The sequence below is a fragment of the Coregonus lavaretus genome, assembly GCF_964263955.1.
Source record: "Coregonus lavaretus genome assembly, chromosome: 8".
NCBI lineage: Eukaryota > Metazoa > Chordata > Actinopteri > Salmoniformes > Salmonidae > Coregonus > Coregonus lavaretus.
In genome coordinates, this window is record NC_139995.1 from 29,321,384 (window position 1) to 29,332,230 (window position 10,847).

Genomic DNA, 10,847 nt, shown 5'->3' on the forward strand with positions numbered 1-10,847 from the left:
GAAAGTACCTAGTTAGTTAGTTGGAGAGGGACAACGTTTCTCTACTGCCTTCTGGGATATGTAGTTCGTCTGCCCAGAGAACATGGACTAATTTGCTGCTGTTAGGACGTAACCTCGGTTAACCCAGAACTACAATTTTGCTCGATTAAATGTATGTTTTATTTATGTTTACGTAGTACACGATAGATTATTTAGGATGTACGGTACTCAGGGCCAAAGAGGCTCAAGTTTTCCATCTTCTTTCTCTGACAGGGCAATGTGTGAAAAACAATATTATCTGGGAGAATGAATTTAGAGGTTTGGTGTTGCAGTGAATTGGAACTTGGTTCCATGCGACTGTCAGTCGAATACTTTATTACACCAAGAAGGTGGACCTCTTGGTCGTTAAAGTATCACCTTCCCAGGGATGGACAAAAATTACAAAATACAATTACAAAATACCATAAAGATCAATGTGTCAAAATAACCTATAAAATCCTTGTATTTTGAAAAGTATTTAATAAAAAGACATGTATTTTAAAATAGGAAAGAAGCCTACATTTTTAAGTAGTTGGGCCGAACAGCAACAACATTCTCAGTAACGGTTACAGAAACGTTTTACTTGCTATAACTGTGATATGTGATGTTTATCTACCTTAGTTGAATGCACTTACTGTAAGTCACTCTGGATAAGAGTGTCTGCTAAATGACCAAAATGTAATCTTATATATGAAAATGAACATACCAGAATGAACTGCAAAGCACTCTGGGTATTATTATTATTGGTCTAGTGTCAGGCAGAGGTCATTAGAATAATACTCAGCATGCTTTGCAATTGTCCATTTTTACATATATAATTATATTTCGTTTATTTAGTAGATGCTCTTATCACACCATAGTGCTATCAGACTTCTGATACCAATGCAAGGTGAGAGGGGGCCACACAAATATTTTGTATTTTGAAAATATAAATTACAGCTCTCTAAAGCATCTTGTTACAAAATACCTAAGAGTGTAGTTCAGCCCAGTGTAATACAAATTACAAATAATACTCAGAAGTAATTGAAATACATATTTCAAATACATGTAACAGAAATACTGCTCATCTCTGCCCCTTCCTTTTGAACGTGCAAGTCCCGATGGGACACACTTTCAACAGCCTCCCAGCAGCGCAATCCCATTTCTAACACCAGTATAGCAAATTTGGGGGGAAACTCAACTGAGTTCACCTCCTATACTCTTTCACTATTTTCCTCCTGGTAGTGTTTGTCTTCGTTGAGTTTGAGTCGCGTTTGTTTCCAGACCTGAGTTCAAATACATGTGTAGGACAATTTTTTTTATTTGTTATTTAGATACCTGTTTTCTGTGTATTTGAGTATTCTCAAATAATCTGGCCCAAATCAACTACTTCTATTGGAAGTTTTTTCAAGTATTTTCAAAAATGACCTATAAAATGCCTACTATTTGAAAATATTTCAAATACTTATTTCCAAATACATTATTTCAAATACCAAACAGACCTGCGTTCAAAAGACCAAGAGTATTTATTTATATTTGAAAATACACAGTGTATTTGAGTATTTTCAAGTGTGCCAATACTTTCCAAGTGTATTAACAAATACGTTCCAATATTCAACTACTTGTGTTTTCAAATAAAACATATAAAACATCTTACTTCCAAATGTCGTTGAAATACCATTTTCTGTGTATTTGAGTATTCTCAAATAATCTGGCCCAAATCAACTACTTCTATTGGAAGTTTTTTCAAGTATTTTCAAAAATGACCTATAAAATGCCTACTATTTGAAAATATTTCAAATACTTATTTCCAAATACATTATTTCAAATACCAAACAGACCTGCGTTCAAAAGACCAAGAGTATTTATTTATATTTGAAAATACACAGTGTATTTGAGTATTTTCAAGTGTGCCAATACTTTCCAAGTGTATTAACAAATACGTTCCAATATTCAACTACTTGTGTTTTCAAATAAAACATATAAAACATCTTACTTCCAAATGTCGTTGAAATACCATTTTCTGTGTATTTGAGTATTCTCAAATAATCTGGCCCAAATCAACTACTTCTATTGGAAGTTTTTTCAAGTATTTTCAAAAATGACCTATAAAATGCCTACTATTTGAAAATATTTCAAATACTTATTTCCAAATACATTATTTCAAATACCAAACAGACCTGCGTTCAAAAGACCAAGAGTATTTTTATTTTTATTTGAAAATACACAGTGTATTTGAGTATTTTCAAGTGTGCCAATACTTTCCAAGTGTATTAACAAATACGTTCCAATATTCAACTACTTGTGTTTTCAAATAAAACATATAAAAAATCGTACTTCCAAATGTCGTTGAAATACCCTTATAGTATTTTAACTCAAGTGTATTGTTCCAATCCACATTTAATGTGCTCCTCGCAAAGCTGCACTTGTCCTACTTTAGAGGCTCATCAAATCCTCACCTTGTCATTCACTGTGTCCTAAAACAGTGACTCATGCTGTACAAACCTTACCCATGGGCCTTTAGCCTTAATTTTGCAATGTCAGTGGATTTATTGCAGCCAATCAATTGGCCTTGGCGGTTTTGCTGGCTGCAGCTTTGCCTACCGAATTAGGGCAGAATTCTCATGAGATTTCAGATTCACATGTTTTCCGGAGAGTCGTTAAAATCTATAGAGGCAGCATTTGTCCTAATGAAGTCAGATTTAGTGGGTGATTCTCTGGAAATATTTTTGTTTAGAATAACATGTCATCCTCTCCAAGTGAGTAAGGAACTAATCAATGTGAACTTCAAATGCAGAATCATGCCTTGTGACAGGTTTGTCATTTGACATGTAATTTGAGAAAATATGTTTATAATACTGGTGTATTCCAGTAGAGACCTAGAGACCTTCTCATGAAATAACCCCCAATTAATTGGATTATTGTTGTGCTTTCTTAGTTTGATGTTTCATGCAATATTCCAGTAACTCCACTGCAATCATTACATGAGGTATAATGTAATGGCATGATGAAGTGTCACAAAACCCCAAGTCAGTAACTGATAAGGACAATTTATTTACCAAACTCTCAACATGGATTACACATTTTTATGTAAAGTGCTCCCTCTTGGGGCAAAAGTAGGCCTACATTTCATGATTAAAATGCACCACTTGGTGGTGTCTGTCCTCTATGTATGTAGAATTTACACTAAGATTTCAAATGACAATGTCATGTGTGGACAGACCAATGTTGTATATAAACCCTGGATTGAAGATGCTGTGTATTGGCCAGTGTGATCTTTGAAGCCTCCAGTCGGCCATATTGTCACTCCCCAGAAGGAGCAGTCCCCTCCATTTCTACAGTATTTCAATTAAATGTTTCAAGGAAACAATTACATGTATTTAAGTAACATTATAACTTTCTCAAAATCACACTTTAAGGAAAATGTTTTTATATATACATATATATATATATTTTTTTTTTATGTTTAGCTCACATAATATAATTTAAAAGTATGCATTAAGGTGTCTGTAACATAATACATGTGGCAAAAACAAATGTAGACATTAACAAATGCATTTCTATAGCTTCCTAAATATTTTTTACACTGGTGGGGGAGTGCCAAGATGGAGGCACTCTGGCTTCAAAACTGTGCACCCTTTAAGTAATCTAGTGTTGACGCCTCTGTCGATCTTGGAATGCAGGAGAATCAACCAATGAATGAAAAAATTTAACTATCTTATGTCTTGGTTCTGTCAATGGACTTTTTGTTTATATACATTGAATCAACCATTTTTATATCTCTTATATCTCTGTATTCAGACACCTTGACTTTTTTCACATTTGTTATGTTACAGCCTTATTCTAAAATGGATTGAATAAAACATTTTCCTCAGCAATCTACACACAATACCCCATAATGACAAAGCGAAAACAGATTTTTTGACATTTTTGCAAATGTATATAAAATAAAAATACCTTATTTACATAAGTATTCAGACCCTTTGCTATGAGACTCGAAATGTAGCTCTTGTGCATCCTTTTTACATTGATCATCCTTGAGATGTTTCTACAACTTGATTGGAGTCCACCTGTGGTAAATTCAATTGATTGGACATGATTTGGAAAGGCTCACACCTGTCTATATAAGGTCCCACAGTTGACACTGCATGTCAGAGCAAAAACCAAGCCATGAGGTCGAAGAAATCCTATATGGATGGTGTTAAGAGATAGATGGGAGGTATTGAATAGAGTTGAAGGATGGGACTAATAACAAATAACAACAAATAATAACAAAGATAGCTAATAATGTAAGCATACTGTGTCCATAATAAGTATATAGGTTGTATGTTGGGAGCTTTTGGGAAAGAGCACAGTTAGAAAGATATGGCATATAGAAGCAAACCGGATGGACATCATGAAAATGATCGGAGAGGTTGAGAGTAGAAGAAGTTCAGGAGCAAAAAATAAATTATATATATATATATAATAGAATTATTGTAAAATTAACTCTGTCCATAAGGTGTAGATAGTAAGTATAGACCGGAAGTAGAGGCCTGGGCATTGTTGTTCACTAATTTACTCCAAGTAGGGAGAGGATGGTGGGGTTGAAAAGTAATAAAGGGGAGTATATATATAAAAAAAATAAAAAAAACATGGGGGATTGGAAGTGATGCAGACAATTACATTGATAGAAGATACAATCTATCTGCAATATTAAGCTGATCCATCCCCCCCCCAAAAAAAAATAATTAAAATAATAAAATAAAATAAGGAAAATAAAACTAAAAAAATAACAAACAAAAAAAAAAAGCCATGAGGTCGAAGGAATTGTCCGTAGAGCTCCGAGACAGGATTGTGTCGAGGCACAGATCTGGGGAAGAGTACCAAAAAAATTCTGCAGCATTGAAGGTCCCCCAAGAACACAGTGGCATCCATCATTCTTAAACGGAAGAAGTTTGGCACCACCAAGACTCTTCCTAGAGCTGGCCGAACGGCCAAACTGGGCAATTGGGGGAGAAGGGCCTTGGTCAGGGAGGTGACCAAGAACCTGATGGTCCCTCTGACAGAGCTCTTGAGTGTCTCTGCAACTGGATCCTGGACTTCCTGACGGGCCGCCCCCAGGTGGTAAGGGTAGGTAACAACACATCTGCCACACTGATCCACGGGGGCCCCTCAGGGGTGCGTGCTCAGTCCCCTCCTGTACTCCCTGTTCACCCATGACTGCATGGCCAGGCACGACTCCAACACCATCATTAAGTTTGCCGACGACACAACAGTGGTAGGCCTGATCACCGACAACGATGAGACAGCCTATAGGGAGGAGGTCAGAGACCTGGCCGTGTGGTGCCAGGATAACAACCTCTCCCTCAACGTGACCAAGACAAAGGAGATGATTGTGGACTACAGGAAAAAAAAGAGGACTGAGCACGCCCCCATTCTCATCGACGGGGCTGTAGTGGAACAGGTTGAGAGCTTCAAGTTCCTTGGTGTCCACATCACCAACGAACTATCATGGTCCAAACACACCAAGACAGTCGTGAAGAGGGCACGACAAAGCCTATTCCCCCTCAGGAGACTGAAAAGATTCGGCATGGGTCCTCAGATCCTCAAAAAAATCTACAGCTGCACCATCGAGAGCATCCTGACTGGTTGCATCACCGCCTGGTATGGCAACTGCTTGGCCTCCGACCGCAAGGCACTACAGAGGGTAGTGCGTACGGCCCAGTACATCACTGGGGCCAAGCTTCCTGCCATCCAGGACCTCTATACCAGTCGGTGTCAGAGGAAGGCCCTCAAAATTGTTAAAGACTCCAGCCACCCTAGTCATAGACTGTTCTCTCTGCTACCGCACGGCAAGCGGTACCGGAGTGCCAAGTCTAGGTCCAAAAGACTTCTCAACAGCTTCTACCCCCAAGCCATAAGACTCCTGAACAGCTAATCATGGCTATCCGGACTATTTGCACTGCCCCTCCACCCCATCTTTTTACGCTGCTGCTACTCTGTTAATTATTTATGCATAGTCACTTTAACTCTACCCACATGTCCATATTACTTCAACTACCTCAACTAGCCGTTGCCCCCGCACATTGACTCTGCACCGGTACCCCCCTGTATACAGTGGGGAGAACAAGTATTTGATACACTGCCGATTTTGCAGGTTTTCCTACTTACAAAGCATGTAGAGGTCTGTAATTTTTATCATAGGTACACTTCAACTGTGAGAGACGGAATCTAAAACAAAAAATCCAGAAAGTCACATTGTATGATTTTTAAGTAATTAATTTGCATTTTATTGCATGACATAAGTATTTGATACATCAGAAAAGCAGAACTTAATATTTGGTACAGAAACCTTTGTTTGCAATTACAGAGATCATACGTTTCCTGTAGGTCTTGACCAGGTTTGCACACACTGCAGCAGGGATTTTGGCCCACTCCTCCATACAGACCTTCTCCAGATCCTTCAGGTTTCGGGGCTGTCGCTGGGCAATACGGACTTTCAGCTCCCTCCAAAGATTTTCTATTGGGTTCAGGTCTGGAGACTGGCTAGGCCTCTCCAGGACCTTGAGATGCTTCTTACGGAGCCACTCCTTAGTTGCCCTGGCTGTGTGTTTCAGGTCGTTGTCATGCTGGAAAACCCAGCCACGACCCATCTTCAATGCTCTTACTGAGGGAAGGAGGTTGTTGGCCAAGATCTCGCGATACATGGCCCCATCCATCCTCCCCTCAATACGGTGCAGTCGTCCTGTCCCCTTTGCAGAAAAGCATCCCCAATGAATTATGTTTCCACCTCCATGCTTCACGGTTGGGATGGTGTTCTTGGGGTTGTACTCATCCTTCTTCTTCCTCCAAACACGGCGAGTGGAGTTTAGACCAAAAAGCTCTATTTTTGTCTCATCAGACCACATGACCTTCTCCCATTCCTCCTCTGGATCATCCAGATGGTCATTGGCAAACTTCAGACGGGCCTGGACATGCGTTGGCTTGAGCAGGGGGACCTTGCGTGCGCTGCAGGATTTTAATCCATGACGGCGTAGTGTGTTACTAATGGTTTTCTTTGAGACTGTGGTCCCAGCTCTCTTCAGGTCATTGACCAGGTCCTGCCGTGTAGTTCTGGACTGATCCCTCACCTTCCTCATGATCATTGATGCCCCACGAGGTGAGATCTTGCATGGAGCCCCAGACCGAGGGTGATTGACCGTCATCTTGAACTTCTTCCATTTTCTAATAATTGCGCCAACAGTTGTTGCCTTCTCACCAAGCTGCTTGCCTATTGTCCTGTAGCCCATCCCAGCCTTGTGCATGTCTACAATTTTATCCCTGATGTCCTTACACAGCTCTCTGGTCTTGGCCATTGTGGAGATGTTGGAGTCTGTTTGATTGAGTGTGTGGACAGGTGTCTTTTATACAGGTAACGAGTTCAAACATGTGCAGTTAATACAGGTAATGAGTGGAGAACAGGAGGGCTTCTTAAAGAAAAACGAACAGGTCTGTGAGAGACGGAATTCTTACTGGTTGGTAGGTGATCAAATACTTATGTCATGCAATAAAATGCAAATGAATTACTTAAAAATCATACAATGTGATTTTCTGGATTTTTGTTTTAGATTCCGTCTCTCACAGTTGAAGTGTACCTATGTTAAAAATTACAGACCTCTACATGCTTTGTAAGTAGGAAAACCTGCAAAATCGGCAGTGTATCAAATACTTGTTCTCCCCACTGTATATAGCCTCCCTACTGTTATTTTATTTTACTTCTGCTCTTTTTTTCTCAACACTTTTTTGTTGTTGTTTTATTTTACTTTTTTATTAAAAATAAATGCACTGTTGGTTAAGGGCTGTAAGTAAGCATTTCACTGTAATGTCTGCACCTGTTGTATTCGGCGCATGTGGCCAATAAAATTTGATTTGATTTGAGATGGGAGAACCTTCCAGAAGGACAACCATCTCTGCAGCACTCCGCTAATCATGCCTTTATGGTAGAGTGGCCAGATGGAAGCCACTCCTCAGTAAAAGGCACATGACCGCCCGCTTGGAGTTTTCCAAAAGGAACCTAAAGACTCTCAGACCATGAGAAACAAGATTCTCTGGTCTGATGAAACCAAGTTTGAACTCTTTGGCCTGAATGCCAAGCATCACATCTGGAGGAAACCTGGCACCATCCCTACGGTGAAGCATGGTGGTGGCAGCATCATGCTGTGGGGATGTTTTTCAGCAGCAGAGACTGGGAGACTAGTCAGGATCAAGGCAAAGATGAATGGTTCAAAGTACAGAGAGATCCTTGATGAAAACCTGCTCCAGAGGCTCAGGACCTCTGACTGGGGGCGAAGGTTCACCTTCCAACAGGATAACGACTCTAAGCACACAGCCAAGACAACGCAGGAGTTGCTTTGGGAAAAGTCTCTGAATGTCCTTGATTGGCCAAGCCAGAGCCCGGACTTGAACCCAATCGAACATCTCTGGAGAGACTTGAAAATAGCTGTGCAGCAACGCTCCCCATCCAACCTGACAGAGCTTGAGAGGATCTGCAGAGAAGAATAGGATAAACTCCCCAAAAAGACTCGATGTTGTAATTGCTGCCAAAGGTGCTTCAACAAAGTACTGAGTAAAGGGTCTGAATACTTATGTAAATGTGATATTTCCATTTTTGTTTTTTATTATTAGAAGAAAAAGGATACAAATCTGTTTTTGGTTAGTCATTATGGGGTATTGTGTGTAGATTGATGAGGAGAAAAAACAATTTAATCAATTTTAGAATAAGGCTGTAATGTAACAAAATATGGAAAAAGTCAAGGGGTCTGAATACTTTCAGAAGGCACAGTATATATATAAATAATTGATATGTACAGTTTGTTGCACATTTAGCTTCCCCTCTGAGTTTTGAGGACTCAATTGAATTGTAATGTATGGATGATGAAAAATCCAGTCCCTGGATAAAAGACTAAACAACTTTCATATTTACATATGCTGTGTGATCTTGGCTTATATTCCTGTTTGTCAGTTATTCACTCATTAAGAGGCATTTCCATTCACACTTGAGATGACTTGTGTAACTGCAGTGAGAATCTTGTGGGAGCTGTTTGGTTAGACTTCAGTGCTGCTTTTGACATTATCGATCATAATCTGCTGCTGGAAAAACATGTGTTATGGCTTTACATCCCCTGCTATTTTGTGGAGCGAGAGTTACCTATCTAAGAGAAAACAGAGGGTGTTCTTTAATGGAAGCCTCTCCAACATAATCAAGGTAGAGTCTGGCATTCCCCAGGGCAGTTGTCTAGGCCCCTTACTTTTTTTCAATCTTTACTAATGACCTGGCACTGGCACTGAGTAAAGCCTGTGTATCTATGTATGCTGATGACTCAACATTATACATGTCAGCTACCACAGCAAGTGAAATCACTGCAACACTTAACAAAAAGCTTGTAATAAATAATGTGGAAATTTAGCAAGTTGAGGAGACTAAACTGCTTGGTGTAACCCTGGATTGTAAACTGTCATGGTCAAAACATATTGATGCAATGGTAGCTAAGATGGGGAGAGGTCTGTCCGTAATAAAGCACTGCTCTGCTTTCTTGACAAGGCTATCAACAAAACAAGTCCTACAGGTCCTAGTTTTGTCACACCTGGACTACTGTCCAGTCATATGGTCAAGTGCCACAAAGAGGGACATAGGCAAATTACAGGTGGCCCAGAACAGAGCAGCACGGCTGGTCCTTAAATGTACACAGAGAGCTAACATCAATGACATGGTCAAAGTAGAGGAGAGATCGACTGCATCACTACTTGTCTTTGTGAGAAGGATTGAAATATTGGAAGTACCGAGGTGTCTGTTCAAACGACTAGCTCAGACACCCATGCATACCCCAATAGACATGCCACCATGGGTCTCTTCACATTCACCAAGTCCAGAACAGACTCCGGGAAACGCACAGTACTACACAGAGCCATGACCACATGGAACTCTATTCCACATCAAGCAACTCATGCAAGCAGTGAAATTAAGTTGAAAAATACAGATAAAACTACACCTTATGGAACAGCGTGGACTGTGAAGAGATACACAGGGACACACACACTCATACTCTCACACACACTAGCACACACACTCTATACACACATACATTTTAATATTGTTGTATGGTGGTATTGTACATTTTTGTGTTGTAGATATGTGGTGATGTTATGTGATGTATTGTTTTATTTTGTTTTTGTTTATTTATTTTGTGGTGAGCCTTAATGTGTCTGGACCCCAGGAAGAGTAGCTGCTGCCTTGGCAGGAACTAAAGGGGATTCATAATAAATGAAATTTGGGTTAGATCATGTGTATCAGAGCATAGCGGCAGCAAGCCAGGAACTTTGGACCAAATAATAGGCAGGCTACTGAAAAGTCTTTGGTGTACTCTATCACTATAGTTGTATTTGTAAAGGTTCAACTAGGCCACAGTGTGAACTCTAATCCACACACATATCCTGGCAAACAGTTGGAAACGTTGAAGAGAACAGATAAGAACTTGTGTAACTAAATTTGGAATACTCTTTTTATAAAGAAGATAAGCACCTGATTTAGCTTGCCTGGCATTTCGCACTGGCAGAAAATGAAATAATGCAGTGTTCAAAACAACTGGGAACTGGGAAATCTCCGACTTACAACTTCAGTGCGTTCAAGACAACTTGGAACTCCAAATAAAATTAGCTCCGACTGGGAAAATCGTTTTGAACGGTCTTCCAACTCTGAATTTGAAGTCGGAAACTCTGGCATCTTTCTAGCGCTCCGACTTTCTGACCTGAAAATCACTGACATCATAATTTGACCTTGTTTTTTCCCCCGAGTTCCCAGTTGTCTTGTGCCGCGTTCAAAACAACTGGGA